The sequence below is a fragment of the Ambystoma mexicanum genome, unplaced genomic scaffold, assembly GCF_040938575.1.
Source record: "Ambystoma mexicanum isolate Mex_15411 unplaced genomic scaffold, UKY_AmexF1_1 Mex_scaf1, whole genome shotgun sequence".
Taxonomy (NCBI): Eukaryota; Metazoa; Chordata; class Amphibia; order Caudata; family Ambystomatidae; genus Ambystoma; species Ambystoma mexicanum.
In genome coordinates this window covers 1,710,595-1,727,833 of record NW_027182324.1, presented here as the reverse complement: position 1 = coordinate 1,727,833, position 17,239 = coordinate 1,710,595, and the positions used below count along the sequence as shown (strand labels likewise).

Sequence of the window (17,239 nt, the reverse complement as noted above, 5' to 3'; positions counted from 1 at the left end):
GGTAGAGCATCAGACTTTTAATCTGAGGGTCCAGGGTTCAAGTCCCTGTTCAGGTGTATCTTTGCTTCTTTTACAAAAAATTTAGCAGGAAATATCAATTGCTCATTCTAATATGTGCTATTTCTGATGGCATCGCAACCTTGGGCAATATGACTCTAAGGTAGTGGAGTCCAGAATTCTTGGATGCTTTGCCAACATTTCAAGCCTGACTGTGCTTCTAAATAGCATGAAATAACAATCTTTGTACAAAGTTTTAATATTGGGGAGACAGATTGGTCGAAAAAAAAGCAGACAGGCGCTGCTGAGATTCGAACTCAGGATCTCCTGTTTACTAGACAGGCGCTTTAACCAACTAAGCCACAGCACCTCTTTTGCATCTGGTCTCCTTTCCTTCCTCATGTAATCATTTAGAAGTGAAATCCACTTTTTTTAAGGCTAGGCTTCTGTTGCAATATAACTTTGCAAAATGTTTTCCAATTGACTGAAACTCCATTGCACAAAACGAGCATGTCATTAATCGTCGATTTAGAGTGGACTGCATTGCCCAGTGTGTGCATTGAGGAGCACATGTTCGTCTTTACTGGGGAGCAAGTTTGCACTCATGAATGTGGCAAAACATTCAAATCCGTAAGTGGGTGAACATTAAAGTCCTAGATGCTGCAAATCTCTATATCTGGATACGGAATGACTGAAAAAAGTTATGTCTCCAGTGTCAAAATGTGTGTAATGCACTAGTAATTCATTTCCTTTATTGACCAGTGAGGTAGCCATGTATGGAGGTGCTGTAGAGTGAAAATCAAGTTTCAAATGGGCAGTGATCCTTGTGCCTGGATAGCTCAGTCGGTAGAGCATCAGACTTTTAATCTGAGGGTCCAGGGTTCAAGTCCCTGTTCAGGCGTACCTTTGCTTCTTTTACAAAAAATTAAGCAGGAAATATGAATTGCTCATTCTAATATGTGCTATTTCTGATGGCATCGCAACCTTGGGCAATATGACTCTAAGGTAGTAGAGTCCAGAGTTCTTGGATGCTTTGCCAACATTTCAAGCCTGACTGTGCTTCTAAATAGCATGAAACAGCAATCTTTGTACAAAGTTTTAATATTGGGGAGACAGATTGGTCGAAAAAAAAGCAGACAGGCGCTGCTGAGATTCGAACTCAGGATCTCCTGTTTACTAGACAGGCGCTTTAACCAACTAAGCCACAGCACCTTTTTTGCATCTGGTCTCCTTTCCTTCCTCATGTAATCATTTAGAAGTGAAATCCACTTTTTTAAGGCTGGGCTTCTGTTGCAATATAACTTTTCAAAATGTTTTCCAATTGACTGAAACTCCATTGCACAAAACGAGCATGTCATTAATCGTCGATTTAGAGTGGACTGCATTGCCCAGTGTGTGCATTGAGGAGCACATGTTCGTCTTTACTGGGGAGCAAGTTTGCACTCATGAATGTGGCAAAACATTCAAATCCGTAAGTGGGTGAACATTAAAGTCCTAGATGCTGCAAATCTCTATATCTGGATACGGAATGACTGAAAAAAGTTATGTCTCCAGTGTCAAAATGTGTGTAATGCACTAGTAATTCATTTCCTTTATTGACCAGTGAGGTAGCCATGTATGGAGGTGCTGTAGAGTGAAAATCAAGTTTCAAATGGGCAGCGATCCCTGTGCCTGGATAGCTCAGTCGGTAGAGCATCAGACTTTTAATCTGAGGGTCCAGGGTTCAAGTCCCTGTATATAACTTTTCAAAATGTTTTCCAATTGACTGAAACTCCATTGCACAAAACGAGCATGTCATTAATCGTCGATTTAGAGTGGACTGCATTGCCCAGTGTGTGCATTGAGGAGCACATGTTCGTCTTTACTGGGGAGCAAGTTTGCACTCATGAATGTGGCAAAACATTCAAATCCGTAAGTGGGTGAACATTAAAGTCCTAGATGCTGCAAATCTCTATATCTGGATACGGAATGACTGAAAAAAGTTATGTCTCCAGTGTCAAAATGTGTGTAATGCACTAGTAATTCATTTCCTTTATTGACCAGTGAGGTAGCCATGTATGGAGGTGCTGTAGAGTGAAAATCAAGTTTCAAATGGGCAGTGATCCCTGTGCCTGGATAGCTCAGTCGGTACAGCATCAGACTTTTAATCTGAGGGTCCAGGGTTCAAGTCCCTGTTCAGGCGTACCTTTGCTTCTTTTACAAAAAATTAAGCAGGAAATATGAATTGCTCATTCTAATATGTGCTATTTCTGATGGCATCGCAACCTTGGGCAATATGACTCTAAGGTAGTGGAGTCCAGAGTTCTTGGATGCTTTGCCAACATTTCAAGCCTCACTGTGCTTCTAAATAGCATGAAATAGCAATCTTTGTACAAAGTTTTAATATTGGGGAGACAGATTGGTCGAAAAAAAAGCAGACAGGCGCTGCTGAGATTCGAACTCAGGATCTCCTGTTTACTAGACAGGCGCTTTAACCAACTAAGCCACAGCACCTCTTTTGCATCTGATCTCCTGTCCTTCCTCATGTAATCATTTAGAAGTGAAATCCACTTTTTTTAAGGCTGGGCTTCTGTTGCAATATAACTTTACAAAATGTTTTCCAATTGACTGAAACTCCATTGCACAAAACGAGCATGTCATTAATCGTTGATTTAGAGTGGACTGCATTGCCCAGTGTGTGTATTGAGGAGCACATGTTCGCCTTTACTGGGGAGCAATTTTGCACTCATGAATGTGGCAAAACATTCAAATCCGTAAGTGGGTGAACATTAAAGTCCTAGATGCTGCAAATCTCTATATCTGGATACGGAATGACTGAAAAAAGTTATGTCTCCAGTGTCAAAATGTGTGTAATGCACTAGTAATTCATTTCCTTTATTGACCAGTGAGGTAGCCATGTATGGAGGTGCTGTCGAGTGAAAATCAAGTTTCAAATGGGCAGTGATCCCTGTGCCTGGATAGCTCAGTCGGTAGAGCATCAGACTTTTAATCTGAGGGTCCAGGGTTCAAGTCCCTGTTCAGGCGTACCTTTGCTTCTTTTACAAAAAATTAAGCAGGAAATATGAATTGCTCATTCTAATATGTGCTATTTCTGATGGCATCGCAACCTTGGGCAATATGACTCTAAGGTAGTGGAGTCCAGAGTTCTTGGATGCTTTACCAACATTTCAAGCCTCACTGTGCTTCTAAATAGCATGAAATAGCAATCTTTGTACAAAGTTTTAATATTGGGGAGACAGATTGGTCGAAAAAAAAGCAGACAGGCGCTGCTGAGATTCGAACTCAGGATCTCCTGTTTACTAGACAGGCGCTTTAACCAACTAAGCCACAGCACCCTTTTTGCATCTGGTCTCCTTTCCTTCCTCATGTAATCATTTAGAAGTGAAATCCACTTTTTTAAGGCTGGGCTTCTGTTGCAATATAACTTTTCAAAATGTTTTCCAATTGACTGAAACTCCATTGCACAAAACGAGCATGTCATTAATCGTCGATTTAGAGTGGACTGCATTGCCCAGTGTGTGCATTGAGGAGCACATGTTCGTCTTTACTGGGGAGCAAGTTTGCACTCATGAATGTGGCAAAACATTCAAATCCGTAAGTGGGTGAACATTAAAGTCCTAGATGCTGCAAATCTCTATATCTGGATACGGAATGACTGAAAAAAGTTATGTCTCCAGTGTCAAAATGTGTGTAATGCACTAGTAATTCATTTCCTTTATTGACCAGTGAGGTAGCCATGTATGGAGGTGCTGTAGAGTGAAAATCAAGTTTCAAATGGGCATTGATCCCTGTGCCTGGATAGCTCAGTCGGTAGAGCATCAGACTTTTAATCTGAGGGTCCAGGGTTCAAGTCCCTGTTCAGGCGTACCTTTGCTTCTTTTACAAAAAATTAAGCAGGAAATATGAATTGCTCATTCTAATATGTGCTGTTTCTGATGGCATCGCAACCTTGGGCAATATGACTCTAAGGTAGTGGAGTCCAGAGTTCTTGGATGCTTTGCCAACATTTCAAGCCTGACTGTGCTTCTGAATAGCATGAAATAGCAATCTTTGTACAAAGTTTTAATATTGGGGAGACAGATTGGTCGAAAAAAAAGCAGACAGGCGCTGCTGAGATTCAAACTCAGGATCTCCTGTTTACTAGACAGGCGCTTTAACCAACTAAGCCACAGCACCTTTTTTGCATCTGGTATCCTTTCCTTCCTCATGTAATCAATCAGAAGTGAAATCCACTTTTTTAAGGCTGGGCTTCTGTTGCAATATAACTTTTCAAAATGTTTTCCAATTGACTGAAACTCCATTGCACAAAACGAGCATGTCATTAATCGTCGATTTAGAGTGGACTGCATTGCCCAGTGTGTGCATTGAGGAGCACACGTTCGTCTTTACTGGGGAGCAAGTTTGCACTCATGAATGTGGCAAAACATTCAAATCCGTAAGTGGGTGAACATTAAAGTCCTAGATGCTGCAAATCTCTATATCTGGATACGGAATGACTGAAAAAAGTTATGTCTCCAGTGTCAAAATGTGTGTAATGCACTAGTAATTCATTTCCTTTATTGACCAGTGAGGTAGCCATGTATGGAGGTGCTGTAGAGTGAACATCAAGTTTCAAATGGGCAGTGATCCCTGTGCCTGGATAGCTCAGTCGGTAGAGCATCAGACTTTTAATCTGAGGGTCCAGGGTTCAAGTCCCTGTTCAGGCGTACCTTTGCTTCTTTTACAAAAAATTAAGCAGGAAATATGAATTGCTCATTCTAATATGTGCTATTTCTGATGGCATCGCAACCTTGGGCAATATGACTCTAAGGTAGTGGAGTCCAGAGTTCTTGGATGCTTTGCCAACATTTCAAGCTTGACTGTGCTTCTAAATAGCATGAAATAGCAATCTTTGTACAAAGTTTTAATATTGGGGAGACAGATTGGTCGAAAAAAAAGCAGACAGGCGCTGCTGAGATTCGAACTCAGGATCTCCTGTTTACTAGACAGGCGCTTTAACCAACTAAGCCACAGCACCTTTTTTGCATCTGGTCTCCTTTCCTTCCTCATGTAATCATTTAGAAGTGAAATCCACTTTTTTAAGGCTGGGCTTCTGTTGCAATATAACTTTTCAAAATGTTTTCCAATTGACTGAAACTCCATTGCACAAAACGAGCATGTCATTAATCGTCGATTTAGAGTGGACTGCATTGCCCAGTGTGTGCATTGAGGAGCACATGTTCGTCTTTACTGGGGAGCAAGTTTGCACTCATGAATGTGGCAAAACATTCAAATCCGTAAGTGGGTGAACATTAAAGTCCTAGATGCTGCAAATCTCAATATCTGGATACGGAATGACTGAAAAAAGTTATGTCTCCAGTGTCAAAATGTGTGTAATGCACTAGTAATTCATTTCCTTTATTGACCAGTGAGGTAGCCATGTATGGAGGTGCTGTAGAGTGAAAATCAAGTTTCAAATGGGCAGTGATCCCTGTGCCTGGATAGCTCAGTCGGTAGAGCATCAGACTTTTAATCTGAGGGTCCAGGGTTCAAGTCCCTGTTCAGGCGTATCTTTGCTTCTTTTACAAAAAATTTAGCAGGAAATAGGAATTGCTCATTCTAATATGTGCTATTTCTGATGGCATCGCAACCTTGGGCAATATGACTCTAAGGTAGTGGAGTCCAGAATTCTTGGATGCTTTGCCAACGTTTCAAGCCTGACTGTGCTTCTAAATAGCATGAAATAGCAATCTTTGTACAAAGTTTTAATATTGGGGAGACAGATTGGTCGAAAAAAAAGCAGACAGGCGCTGCTGAGATTCGAACTCAGGATCTCCTGTTTACTAGACAGGCGCTTTAACCAACTAAGCCACAGCACCTTTTTTGCATCTGGTCTCCTTTCCTTCCTCATGTAATCATTTAGAAGTGAAATCCACTTTTTTAAGGCTGGGCTTCTGTTGCAATATAACTTTTCAAAATGTTTTCCAATTGACTGAAACTCCATTGCACAAAACGAGCATGTCATTAATCGTCGATTTAGAGTGGACTGCATTGCCCAGTGTGTGCATTGAGGAGCACATGTTCGTCTTTACTGGGGAGCAAGTTTGCACTCATGAATGTGGCAAAACATTCAAATCCGTAAGTGGGTGAACATTAAAGTCCTAGATGCTGCAAATCTCTATATCTGGATACGGAATGACTGAAAAAGGTTATGTCTCCAGTGTCAAAATGTGTGTAATGCACTAGTAATTCATTTCCTTTATTGCCCAGTGAGGTAGCCATGTATGGAGGTGCTGTAGAGTGAAAATCAAGTTTCAAATGGGCAGTGATCCCTGTGCCTGGATAGCTCAGTCGGTAGAGCATCAGACTTTTAATCTGAGGGTCCAGGGTTCAAGTCCCTGTTCAGGCGTACCTTTGCTTCTTTTACAAAAAATTAAGCAGGAAATATGAATTGCTCATTCTAATATGTGCTATTTCTGATGGCATCGCAACCTTGGGCAATATGACTCTAAGGTAGTGGAGTCCAGAATTCTTGGATGCTTTGCCAACATTTCAAGCCTGACTGTGCTTCTAAATAGCATGAAATAACAATCTTTGTACAAAGTTTTAATATTGGGGAGACAGATTGGTCGAAAAAAAAGCAGACAGGCGCTGCTGAGATTCGAACTCAGGATCTCCTGTTTACTAGACAGGCGCTTTAACCAACTAAGCCGCAGCACCTTTTTTGCATCTGAACTCCTTTCCTTCCTCATGTAATCATTTAGAAGTGAAATCCACTTTTTTAAGGCTGGGCTTCTGTTGCAATACAACTTTTCAAAATGTTTTCCAATTGACTGAAACTCCATTGCACAAAACGAGCATGTCATTAATCGTCGATTTAGAGTGGACTGCATTGCCCAGTGTGTGCATTGAGGAGCACATGTTCGTCTTTACTGGGGAGCAAGTTTGCACTCATGAATGTGGCAAAACATTCAAATCCGTAAGTGGGTGAACATTAAAGTCCTAGATGCTGCAAATCTCTATATCTGGATACGGAATGAAGGAAAAAAGTTATGTCTCCAGTGTCAAAATGTGTGTAATGCACTAGTAATTCATTTCCTTTATTGACCAGTGAGGTAGCCATGTATGGAGGTGCTGTAGAGTGAAAATCAAGTTTCAAAGTGGTAGTGATCCCTGTGCCTGGATAGCTCAGTCGGTAGAGCATCAGACTTTTAATCTGAGGGTCCAGGGTTCAAGTCCCTGTTCAGGCGTACCTTTGCTTCTTTTACAAAAAATTAAGCAGGAAATATGAATTGCTCATTCTAATATGTGCTATTTCTGATGGCATCGCAACCTTGGGCAATATGACTCTAAGGTAGTGGAGTCCAGAGTTCTTGGATGCTTTGCCAACATTTCAAGCCTGACTGTGCTTCTAAATAGCATGAAATAGCAATCTTTGTACAAAGTTTTAATATTGGGGAGACAGATTGGTCGAAAAAAAAGCAGACAGGCGCTGCTGAGATTCGAACTCAGGATCTCCTGTTTACTAGACAGGCGCTTTAACCAACTAAGCCACAGCACCTTTTTTGCATCTGGTCTCCTTTCCTTCCTCATGTAATCATTTAGAAGTGAAATCCACTTTTTTAAGGCTGGGCTTCTGTTGCAATATAACTTTTCAAAATGTTTTCCAATTGACTGAAACTCCATTGCACAAAATGAGCATGTCATTAATCGTCGATTTAGAGTGGACTGCATTGCCCAGTGTGTGCATTGAGGAGCACATGTTTGTCTTTACTGGGGAGCAAGTTTGCACTCATGAATGTGGCAAAACATTCAAATCCGTAAGTGGGTGAACATTAAAGTCCTAGATGCTGCAAATCTCTATATCTGGATACGGAATGACTGAAAAAAGTTATGTCTCCAGTGTCAAAATGTGTGTAATGCACTAGTAATTCATTTCCTTTATTGACCAGTGAGGTAGCCATGTATGGAGGTGCTGTAGAGTGAAAATCAAGTTGCAAGTGGCAGTGATCCATCTGCCTGGATAGCTCAGTCGGTAGAGCATCAGACTTTTAATCTGAGGGTCCAGGGTTCAAGTCCCTGTTCAGGCGTACCTTTGCTTCTTTTAAAAAAAAATAAGCAGGAAATATGAATTGCTCATTCTAATATGTGCTATTTCTGATGGCATCGCAACCTTGGGCAATATGACTCTAAGGTAGTGGAGTCCAGAGTTCTTGGATGCTTTGCCAACATTTCAAGCCTGACTGTGCTTCTAAATAGCATGAAACAGCAATCTTTGTACAAAGTTTTAATATTGGGGAGACAGATTGGTCGAAAAAAAAGCAGACAGGCGCTGTTGAGATTCGAACTCAGGATCTCCTGTTTACTAGACAGGCGCTTTAACCAACTAAGCCACAGCACCTTTTTTGCATCTGGTCTCCTTTCCTTCCTCATGTAATCATTTAGAAGTGAAATCCACTTTTTTAAGGCTGGGCTTCTGTTGCAATATAACTTTTCAAAATGTTTTCCAATTGACTGAAACTCCATTGCACAAAACGAGCATGTCATTAATCGTCGATTTAGAGTGGACTGCATTGCCCAGTGTGTGCATTGAGGAGCACATGTTCGTCTTTACTGGGGAGCAAGTTTGCACTCATGAATGTGGCAAAACATTCAAATCCGTAAGTGGGTGAACATTAAAGTCCTAGATGCTGCAAATCTCTATATCTGGATACGGAATGACTGAAAAAAGTTATGTCTCCAGTGTCAAAATGTGTGTAATGCACTAGTAATTCATTTCCTTTATTGACCAGTGAGGTAGCCATGTATGGAGGTGCTGTAGAGTGAAAATCAAGTTTCAAATGGGCAGTGATCCCTGTGCCTGGATAGCTCAGTCGGTAGAGCATCAGACTTTTAATCTGAGGGTCCAGGGTTCAAGTCCCTGGTCAGGTGTATCTTTGCTTCTTTTACAAAAAATTTAGCAGGAAATATCAATTGCTCATTCTAATATGTGCTATTTCTGATGGCATCGCAACCTTGGGCAATATGACTCTAAGGTAGTGGAGTCCAGAATTCTTGGATGCTTTGCCAACATTTCAAGCCTGACTGTGCTTCTAAATAGCATGAAATAACAATCTTTGTACAAAGTTTTAATATTGGGGAGACAGATTGGTCGAAAAAAAAGCAGACAGGCGCTGCTGAGATTCGAACTCAGGATCTCCTGTTTACTAGACAGGCGCTTTAACCAACTAAGCCACAGCACCTCTTTTGCATCTGGTCTCCTTTCCTTCCTCATGTAATCATTTAGAAGTGAAATCCACTTTTTTTAAGGCTAGGCTTCTGTTGCAATATAACTTTGCAAAATGTTTTCCAATTGACTGAAACTCCATTGCACAAAACGAGCATGTCATTAATCGTCGATTTAGAGTGGACTGCATTGCCCAGTGTGTGCATTGAGGAGCACATGTTCGTCTTTACTGGGGAGCAAGTTTGCACTCATGAATGTGGCAAAACATTCAAATCCGTAAGTGGGTGAACATTAAAGTCCTAGATGCTGCAAATCTCTATATCTGGATACGGAATGACTGAAAAAAGTTATGTCTCCAGTGTCAAAATGTGTGTAATGCACTAGTAATTCATTTCCTTTATTGACCAGTGAGGTAGCCATGTATGGAGGTGCTGTAGAGTGAAAATCAAGTTTCAAATGGGCAGTGATCCTTGTGCCTGGATAGCTCAGTCGGTAGAGCATCAGACTTTTAATCTGAGGGTCCAGGGTTCAAGTCCCTGTTCAGGCGTACCTTTGCTTCTTTTACAAAAAATTAAGCAGGAAATATGAATTGCTCATTCTAATATGTGCTATTTCTGATGGCATCGCAACCTTGGGCAATATGACTCTAAGGTAGTAGAGTCCAGAGTTCTTGGATGCTTTGCCAACATTTCAAGCCTGACTGTGCTTCTAAATAGCATGAAACAGCAATCTTTGTACAAAGTTTTAATATTGGGGAGACAGATTGGTCGAAAAAAAAGCAGACAGGCGCTGCTGAGATTCGAACTCAGGATCTCCTGTTTACTAGACAGGCGCTTTAACCAACTAAGCCACAGCACCTTTTTTGCATCTGGTCTCCTTTCCTTCCTCATGTAATCATTTAGAAGTGAAATCCACTTTTTTAAGGCTGGGCTTCTGTTGCAATATAACTTTTCAAAATGTTTTCCAATTGACTGAAACTCCATTGCACAAAACGAGCATGTCATTAATCGTCGATTTAGAGTGGACTGCATTGCCCAGTGTGTGCATTGAGGAGCACATGTTCGTCTTTACTGGGGAGCAAGTTTGCACTCATGAATGTGGCAAAACATTCAAATCCGTAAGTGGGTGAACATTAAAGTCCTAGATGCTGCAAATCTCTATATCTGGATACGGAATGACTGAAAAAAGTTATGTCTCCAGTGTCAAAATGTGTGTAATGCACTAGTAATTCATTTCCTTTATTGACCAGTGAGGTAGCCATGTATGGAGGTGCTGTAGAGTGAAAATCAAGTTTCAAATGGGCAGCGATCCCTGTGCCTGGATAGCTCAGTCGGTAGAGCATCAGACTTTTTATCTGAGGGTCCAGGGTTCAAGTCCCTGTTCAGGTGTATCTTTGCTTCTTTTACAAAAAATTTAGCAGGAAATATCAATTGCTCATTCTAATATGTGCTATTTCTGATGGCATCGCAACCTTGGGCAATATGACTCTAAGGTAGTGGAGTCCAGAATTCTTGGATGCTTTGCCAACATTTCAAGCCTGACTGTGCTTCTAAATAGCATGAAATAACAATCTTTGTACAAAGTTTTAATATTGGGGAGACAGATTGGTCGAAAAAAAAGCAGACAGGCGCTGCTGAGATTCGAACTCAGGATCTCCTGTTTACTAGACAGGCGCTTTAACCAACTAAGCCACAGCACCTCTTTTGCATCTGGTCTCCTTTCCTTCCTCATGTAATCATTTAGAAGTGAAATCCACTTTTTTTAAGGCTAGGCTTCTGTTGCAATATAACTTTGCAAAATGTTTTCCAATTGACTGAAACTCCATTGCACAAAACGAGCATGTCATTAATCGTCGATTTAGAGTGGACTGCATTGCCCAGTGTGTGCATTGAGGAGCACATGTTCGTCTTTACTGGGGAGCAAGTTTGCACTCATGAATGTGGCAAAACATTCAAATCCGTAAGTGGGTGAACATTAAAGTCCTAGATGCTGCAAATCTCTATATCTGGATACGGAATGACTGAAAAAAGTTATGTCTCCAGTGTCAAAATGTGTGTAATGCACTAGTAATTCATTTCCTTTATTGACCAGTGAGGTAGCCATGTATGGAGGTGCTGTAGAGTGAAAATCAAGTTTCAAATGGGCAGTGATCCTTGTGCCTGGATAGCTCAGTCGGTAGAGCATCAGACTTTTAATCTGAGGGTCCAGGGTTCAAGTCCCTGTTCAGGCGTACCTTTGCTTCTTTTACAAAAAATTAAGCAGGAAATATGAATTGCTCATTCTAATATGTGCTATTTCTGATGGCATCGCAACCTTGGGCAATATGACTCTAAGGTAGTAGAGTCCAGAGTTCTTGGATGCTTTGCCAACATTTCAAGCCTGACTGTGCTTCTAAATAGCATGAAACAGCAATCTTTGTACAAAGTTTTAATATTGGGGAGACAGATTGGTCGAAAAAAAGCAGACAGGCGCTGCTGAGATTCGAACTCAGGATCTCCTGTTTACTAGACAGGCGCTTTAACCAACTAAGCCACAGCACCTTTTTTGCATCTGGTCTCCTTTCCTTCCTCATGTAATCATTTAGAAGTGAAATCCACTTTTTTAAGGCTGGGCTTCTGTTGCAATATAACTTTTCAAAATGTTTTCCAATTGACTGAAACTCCATTGCACAAAACGAGCATGTCATTAATCGTCGATTTAGAGTGGACTGCATTGCCCAGTGTGTGCATTGAGGAGCACATGTTCGTCTTTACTGGGGAGCAAGTTTGCACTCATGAATGTGGCAAAACATTCAAATCCGTAAGTGGGTGAACATTAAAGTCCTAGATGCTGCAAATCTCTATATCTGGATACGGAATGACTGAAAAAAGTTATGTCTCCAGTGTCAAAATGTGTGTAATGCACTAGTAATTCATTTCCTTTATTGACCAGTGAGGTAGCCATGTATGGAGGTGCTGTAGAGTGAAAATCAAGTTTCAAATGGGCAGCGATCCCTGTGCCTGGATAGCTCAGTCGGTAGAGCATCAGACTTTTAATCTGAGGGTCCAGGGTTCAAGTCCCTGTATATAACTTTTCAAAATGTTTTCCAATTGACTGAAACTCCATTGCACAAAACGAGCATGTCATTAATCGTCGATTTAGAGTGGACTGCATTGCCCAGTGTGTGCATTGAGGAGCACATGTTCGTCTTTACTGGGGAGCAAGTTTGCACTCATGAATGTGGCAAAACATTCAAATCCGTAAGTGGGTGAACATTAAAGTCCTAGATGCTGCAAATCTCTATATCTGGATACGGAATGACTGAAAAAAGTTATGTCTCCAGTGTCAAAATGTGTGTAATGCACTAGTAATTCATTTCCTTTATTGACCAGTGAGGTAGCCATGTATGGAGGTGCTGTAGAGTGAAAATCAAGTTTCAAATGGGCAGTGATCCCTGTGCCTGGATAGCTCAGTCGGTACAGCATCAGACTTTTAATCTGAGGGTCCAGGGTTCAAGTCCCTGTTCAGGCGTACCTTTGCTTCTTTTACAAAAAATTAAGCAGGAAATATGAATTGCTCATTCTAATATGTGCTATTTCTGATGGCATCGCAACCTTGGGCAATATGACTCTAAGGTAGTGGAGTCCAGAGTTCTTGGATGCTTTGCCAACATTTCAAGCCTCACTGTGCTTCTAAATAGCATGAAATAGCAATCTTTGTACAAAGTTTTAATATTGGGGAGACAGATTGGTCGAAAAAAAAGCAGACAGGCGCTGCTGAGATTCGAACTCAGGATCTCCTGTTTACTAGACAGGCGCTTTAACCAACTAAGCCACAGCACCTCTTTTGCATCTGATCTCCTGTCCTTCCTCATGTAATCATTTAGAAGTGAAATCCACTTTTTTTAAGGCTGGGCTTCTGTTGCAATATAACTTTACAAAATGTTTTCCAATTGACTGAAACTCCATTGCACAAAACGAGCATGTCATTAATCGTTGATTTAGAGTGGACTGCATTGCCCAGTGTGTGTATTGAGGAGCACATGTTCGCCTTTACTGGGGAGCAATTTTGCACTCATGAATGTGGCAAAACATTCAAATCCGTAAGTGGGTGAACATTAAAGTCCTAGATGCTGCAAATCTCTATATCTGGATACGGAATGACTGAAAAAAGTTATGTCTCCAGTGTCAAAATGTGTGTAATGCACTAGTAATTCATTTCCTTTATTGACCAGTGAGGTAGCCATGTATGGAGGTGCTGTCGAGTGAAAATCAAGTTTCAAATGGGCAGTGATCCCTGTGCCTTGATAGCTCAGTCGGTAGAGCATCAGACTTTTAATCTGAGGGTCCAGGGTTCAAGTCCCTGTTCAGGCGTACCTTTGCTTCTTTTACAAAAAATTAAGCAGGAAATATGAATTGCTCATTCTAATATGTGCTATTTCTGATGGCATCGCAACCTTGGGCAATATGACTCTAAGGTAGTGGAGTCCAGAGTTCTTGGATGCTTTACCAACATTTCAAGCCTCACTGTGCTTCTAAATAGCATGAAATAGCAATCTTTGTACAAAGTTTTAATATTGGGGAGACAGATTGGTCGAAAAAAAAGCAGACAGGCGCTGCTGAGATTCGAACTCAGGATCTCCTGTTTACTAGACAGGCGCTTTAACCAACTAAGCCACAGCACCCTTTTTGCATCTGGTCTCCTTTCCTTCCTCATGTAATCATTTAGAAGTGAAATCCACTTTTTTAAGGCTGGGCTTCTGTTGCAATATAACTTTTCAAAATGTTTTCCAATTGACTGAAACTCCATTGCACAAAACGAGCATGTCATTAATCGTCGATTTAGAGTGGACTGCATTGCCCAGTATGTGCATTGAGGAGCACATGTTCGTCTTTACTGGGGAGCAAGTTTGCACTCATGAATGTGGCAAAACATTCAAATCCGTAAGTGGGTGAACATTAAAGTCCTAGATGCTGCAAATCTCTATATCTGGATACGGAATGACTGAAAAAAGTTATGTCTCCAGTGTCAAAATGTGTGTAATGCACTAGTAATTCATTTCCTTTATTGACCAGTGAGGTAGCCATGTATGGAGGTGCTGTAGAGTGAAAATCAAGTTTCAAATGGGCATTGATCCCTGTGCCTGGATAGCTCAGTCGGTAGAGCATCAGACTTTTAATCTGAGGGTCCAGGGTTCAAGTCCCTGTTCAGGCGTACCTTTGCTTCTTTTACAAAAAATTAAGCAGGAAATATGAATTGCTCATTCTAATATGTGCTGTTTCTGATGGCATCGCAACCTTGGGCAATATGACTCTAAGGTAGTGGAGTCCAGAGTTCTTGGATGCTTTGCCAACATTTCAAGCCTGACTGTGCTTCTGAATAGCATGAAATAGCAATCTTTGTACAAAGTTTTAATATTGGGGAGACAGATTGGTCGAAAAAAAAGCAGACAGGCGCTGCTGAGATTCAAACTCAGGATCTCCTGTTTACTAGACAGGCGCTTTAACCAACTAAGCCACAGCACCTTTTTTGCATCTGGTCTCCTTTCCTTCCTCATGTAATCAATCAGAAGTGAAATCCACTTTTTTAAGGCTGGGCTTCTGTTGCAATATAACTTTTCAAAATGTTTTCCAATTGACTGAAACTCCATTGCACAAAACGAGCATGTCATTAATCGTCGATTTAGAGTGGACTGCATTGCCCAGTGTGTGCATTGAGGAGCACACGTTCGTCTTTACTGGGGAGCAAGTTTGCACTCATGAATGTGGCAAAACATTCAAATCCGTAAGTGGGTGAACATTAAAGTCCTAGATGCTGCAAATCTCTATATCTGGATACGGAATGACTGAAAAAAGTTATGTCTCCAGTGTCAAAATGTGTGTAATGCACTAGTAATTCATTTCCTTTATTGACCAGTGAGGTAGCCATGTATGGAGGTGCTGTAGAGTGAACATCAAGTTTCAAATGGGCAGTGATCCCTGTGCCTGGATAGCTCAGTCGGTAGAGCATCAGACTTTTAATCTGAGGGTCCAGGGTTCAAGTCCCTGTTCAGGCGTACCTTTGCTTCTTTTACAAAAAATTAAGCAGGAAATATGAATTGCTCATTCTAATATGTGCTATTTCTGATGGCATCGCAACCTTGGGCAATATGACTCTAAGGTAGTGGAGTCCAGAGTTCTTGGATGCTTTGCCAACATTTCAAGCCTGACTGTGCTTCTGAATAGCATGAAATAGCAATCTTTGTACAAAGTTTTAATATTGGGGAGACAGATTGGTCGAAAAAAAAGCAGACAGGCGCTGCTGAGATTCAAACTCAGGATCTCCTGTTTACTAGACAGGCGCTTTAACCAACTAAGCCACAGCACCTTTTTTGCATCTGGTCTCCTTTCCTTCCTCATGTAATCAATCAGAAGTGAAATCCACTTTTTTAAGGCTGGGCTTCTGTTGCAATATAACTTTTCAAAATGTTTTCCAATTGACTGAAACTCCATTGCACAAAACGAGCATGTCATTAATCGTCGATTTAGAGTGGACTGCATTGCCCAGTGTGTGCATTGAGGAGCACACGTTCGTCTTTACTGGGGAGCAAGTTTGCACTCATGAATGTGGCAAAACATTCAAATCCGTAAGTGGGTGAACATTAAAGTCCTAGATGCTGCAAATCTCTATATCTGGATACGGAATGACTGAAAAAAGTTATGTCTCCAGTGTCAAAATGTGTGTAATGCACTAGTAATTCATTTCCTTTATTGACCAGTGAGGTAGCCATGTATGGAGGTGCTGTAGAGTGAACATCAAGTTTCAAATGGGCAGTGATCCCTGTGCCTGGATAGCTCAGTCGGTAGAGCATCAGACTTTTAATCTGAGGGTCCAGGGTTCAAGTCCCTGTTCAGGCGTACCTTTGCTTCTTTTACAAAAAATTAAGCAGGAAATATGAATTGCTCATTCTAATATGTGCTATTTCTGATGGCATCGCAACCTTGGGCAATATGACTCTAAGGTAGTGGAGTCCAGAGTTCTTGGATGCTTTGCCAACATATCAAGCCTGACTGTGCTTCTAAATAGCATGAAATAGCAATCTTTGTACAAAGTTTTAATATTGGGGAGACAGATTGGTCGAAAAAAAGCAGACAGGCGCTGCTGAGATTCGAACTCAGGATCTCCTGTTTACTAGACAGGCGCTTTAACCAACTAAGCCACAGCACCTTTTTTGCATCTGGTCTCCTTTCCTTCCTCATGTAATCATTTAGAAGTGAAATCCACTTTTTTAAGGCTGGGCTTCTGTTGCAATATAACTTTTCAAAATGTTTTCCAATTGACTGAAACTCCATTGCACAAAACGAGCATGTCATTAATCGTCGATTTAGAGTGGACTGCATTGCCCAGTGTGTGCATTGAGGAGCACATGTTCGTCTTTACTGGGGAGCAAGTTTGCACTCATTAATGTGGCAAAACATTCAAATCCGTAAGTGGGTGAACATTAAAGTCCTAGATGCTGCAAATCTCTATATCTGGATACGGAATGACTGAAAAAAGTTATGTCTCCAGTGTCAAAATGTGTGTAATGCACTAGTAATTCATTTCCTTTATTGACCAGTGAGGTAGCCATGTATGGAGGTGCTGTAGAGTGAAAATCAAGTTTCAAATGGGCAGTGATCCCTGTGCCTGGATAGCTCAGTCGGTAGAGCATCAGACTTTTAATCTGAGGGTCCAGGGTTCAAGTCCCTGTTCAGGCGTATCTTTGCTTCTTTTACAAAAAATTTAGCAGGAAATATGAATTGCTCATTCTAATATGTGCTATTTCTGATGGCATCGCAACCTTGGGCAATATGACTCTAAGGTAGTGGAGTCCAGAATTCTTGGATGCTTTGCCAACGTTTCAAGCCTGACTGTGCATCTAAATAGCATGAAATAACAATCTTTGTACAAAGTTTTAATATTGGGGAGACAGATTGGTCGAAAAAAAAGCAGACAGGCGCTGCTGAGATTCGAACTCAGGATCTCCTGTTTACTAGACAGGCGCTTTAACCAACTAAGCCACAGCACCTCTTTTGCATC

General features: G+C 41.1%; 14 non-coding genes across 14 annotated transcripts; all 14 read left to right on the top strand.

Annotated features, from left to right (window-relative positions):
• The first annotated feature begins 825 nt into the window (after window positions 1–825).
• On the top strand, window positions 826–898 carry TRNAK-UUU (transfer RNA lysine (anticodon UUU)). The gene has a single exon. It is a non-coding gene; the product is annotated as a tRNA-Lys (tRNA).
• A 2,050-nt stretch (window positions 899–2,948) lies between these two features.
• TRNAK-UUU (transfer RNA lysine (anticodon UUU)) lies at window positions 2,949–3,021 on the top strand. The gene has a single exon. It is a non-coding gene; the product is annotated as a tRNA-Lys (tRNA).
• Window positions 3,022–3,789: 768 nt separating this feature from the next.
• TRNAK-UUU (transfer RNA lysine (anticodon UUU)) lies at window positions 3,790–3,862 on the top strand. The gene has a single exon. It is a non-coding gene; the product is annotated as a tRNA-Lys (tRNA).
• A 768-nt stretch (window positions 3,863–4,630) lies between these two features.
• Window positions 4,631–4,703, top strand: TRNAK-UUU (transfer RNA lysine (anticodon UUU)). Its single transcript has one exon. It is a non-coding gene; the product is annotated as a tRNA-Lys (tRNA).
• A 768-nt stretch (window positions 4,704–5,471) lies between these two features.
• TRNAK-UUU (transfer RNA lysine (anticodon UUU)) lies at window positions 5,472–5,544 on the top strand. The gene has a single exon. It is a non-coding gene; the product is annotated as a tRNA-Lys (tRNA).
• Window positions 5,545–6,312: 768 nt separating this feature from the next.
• Window positions 6,313–6,385, top strand: TRNAK-UUU (transfer RNA lysine (anticodon UUU)). Its single transcript has one exon. It is a non-coding gene; the product is annotated as a tRNA-Lys (tRNA).
• A 768-nt stretch (window positions 6,386–7,153) lies between these two features.
• Window positions 7,154–7,226, top strand: TRNAK-UUU (transfer RNA lysine (anticodon UUU)). The gene has a single exon. It is a non-coding gene; the product is annotated as a tRNA-Lys (tRNA).
• Window positions 7,227–7,993: 767 nt separating this feature from the next.
• On the top strand, window positions 7,994–8,066 carry TRNAK-UUU (transfer RNA lysine (anticodon UUU)). Its single transcript has one exon. It is a non-coding gene; the product is annotated as a tRNA-Lys (tRNA).
• Window positions 8,067–9,676: 1,610 nt separating this feature from the next.
• TRNAK-UUU (transfer RNA lysine (anticodon UUU)) lies at window positions 9,677–9,749 on the top strand. Its single transcript has one exon. It is a non-coding gene; the product is annotated as a tRNA-Lys (tRNA).
• Window positions 9,750–11,359: 1,610 nt separating this feature from the next.
• Window positions 11,360–11,432, top strand: TRNAK-UUU (transfer RNA lysine (anticodon UUU)). The gene has a single exon. It is a non-coding gene; the product is annotated as a tRNA-Lys (tRNA).
• A 2,890-nt stretch (window positions 11,433–14,322) lies between these two features.
• Window positions 14,323–14,395, top strand: TRNAK-UUU (transfer RNA lysine (anticodon UUU)). The gene has a single exon. It is a non-coding gene; the product is annotated as a tRNA-Lys (tRNA).
• Window positions 14,396–15,163: 768 nt separating this feature from the next.
• On the top strand, window positions 15,164–15,236 carry TRNAK-UUU (transfer RNA lysine (anticodon UUU)). The gene has a single exon. It is a non-coding gene; the product is annotated as a tRNA-Lys (tRNA).
• Window positions 15,237–16,004: 768 nt separating this feature from the next.
• On the top strand, window positions 16,005–16,077 carry TRNAK-UUU (transfer RNA lysine (anticodon UUU)). Its single transcript has one exon. It is a non-coding gene; the product is annotated as a tRNA-Lys (tRNA).
• Window positions 16,078–16,844: 767 nt separating this feature from the next.
• TRNAK-UUU (transfer RNA lysine (anticodon UUU)) lies at window positions 16,845–16,917 on the top strand. Its single transcript has one exon. It is a non-coding gene; the product is annotated as a tRNA-Lys (tRNA).
• Window positions 16,918–17,239: the final 322 nt, after the last annotated feature.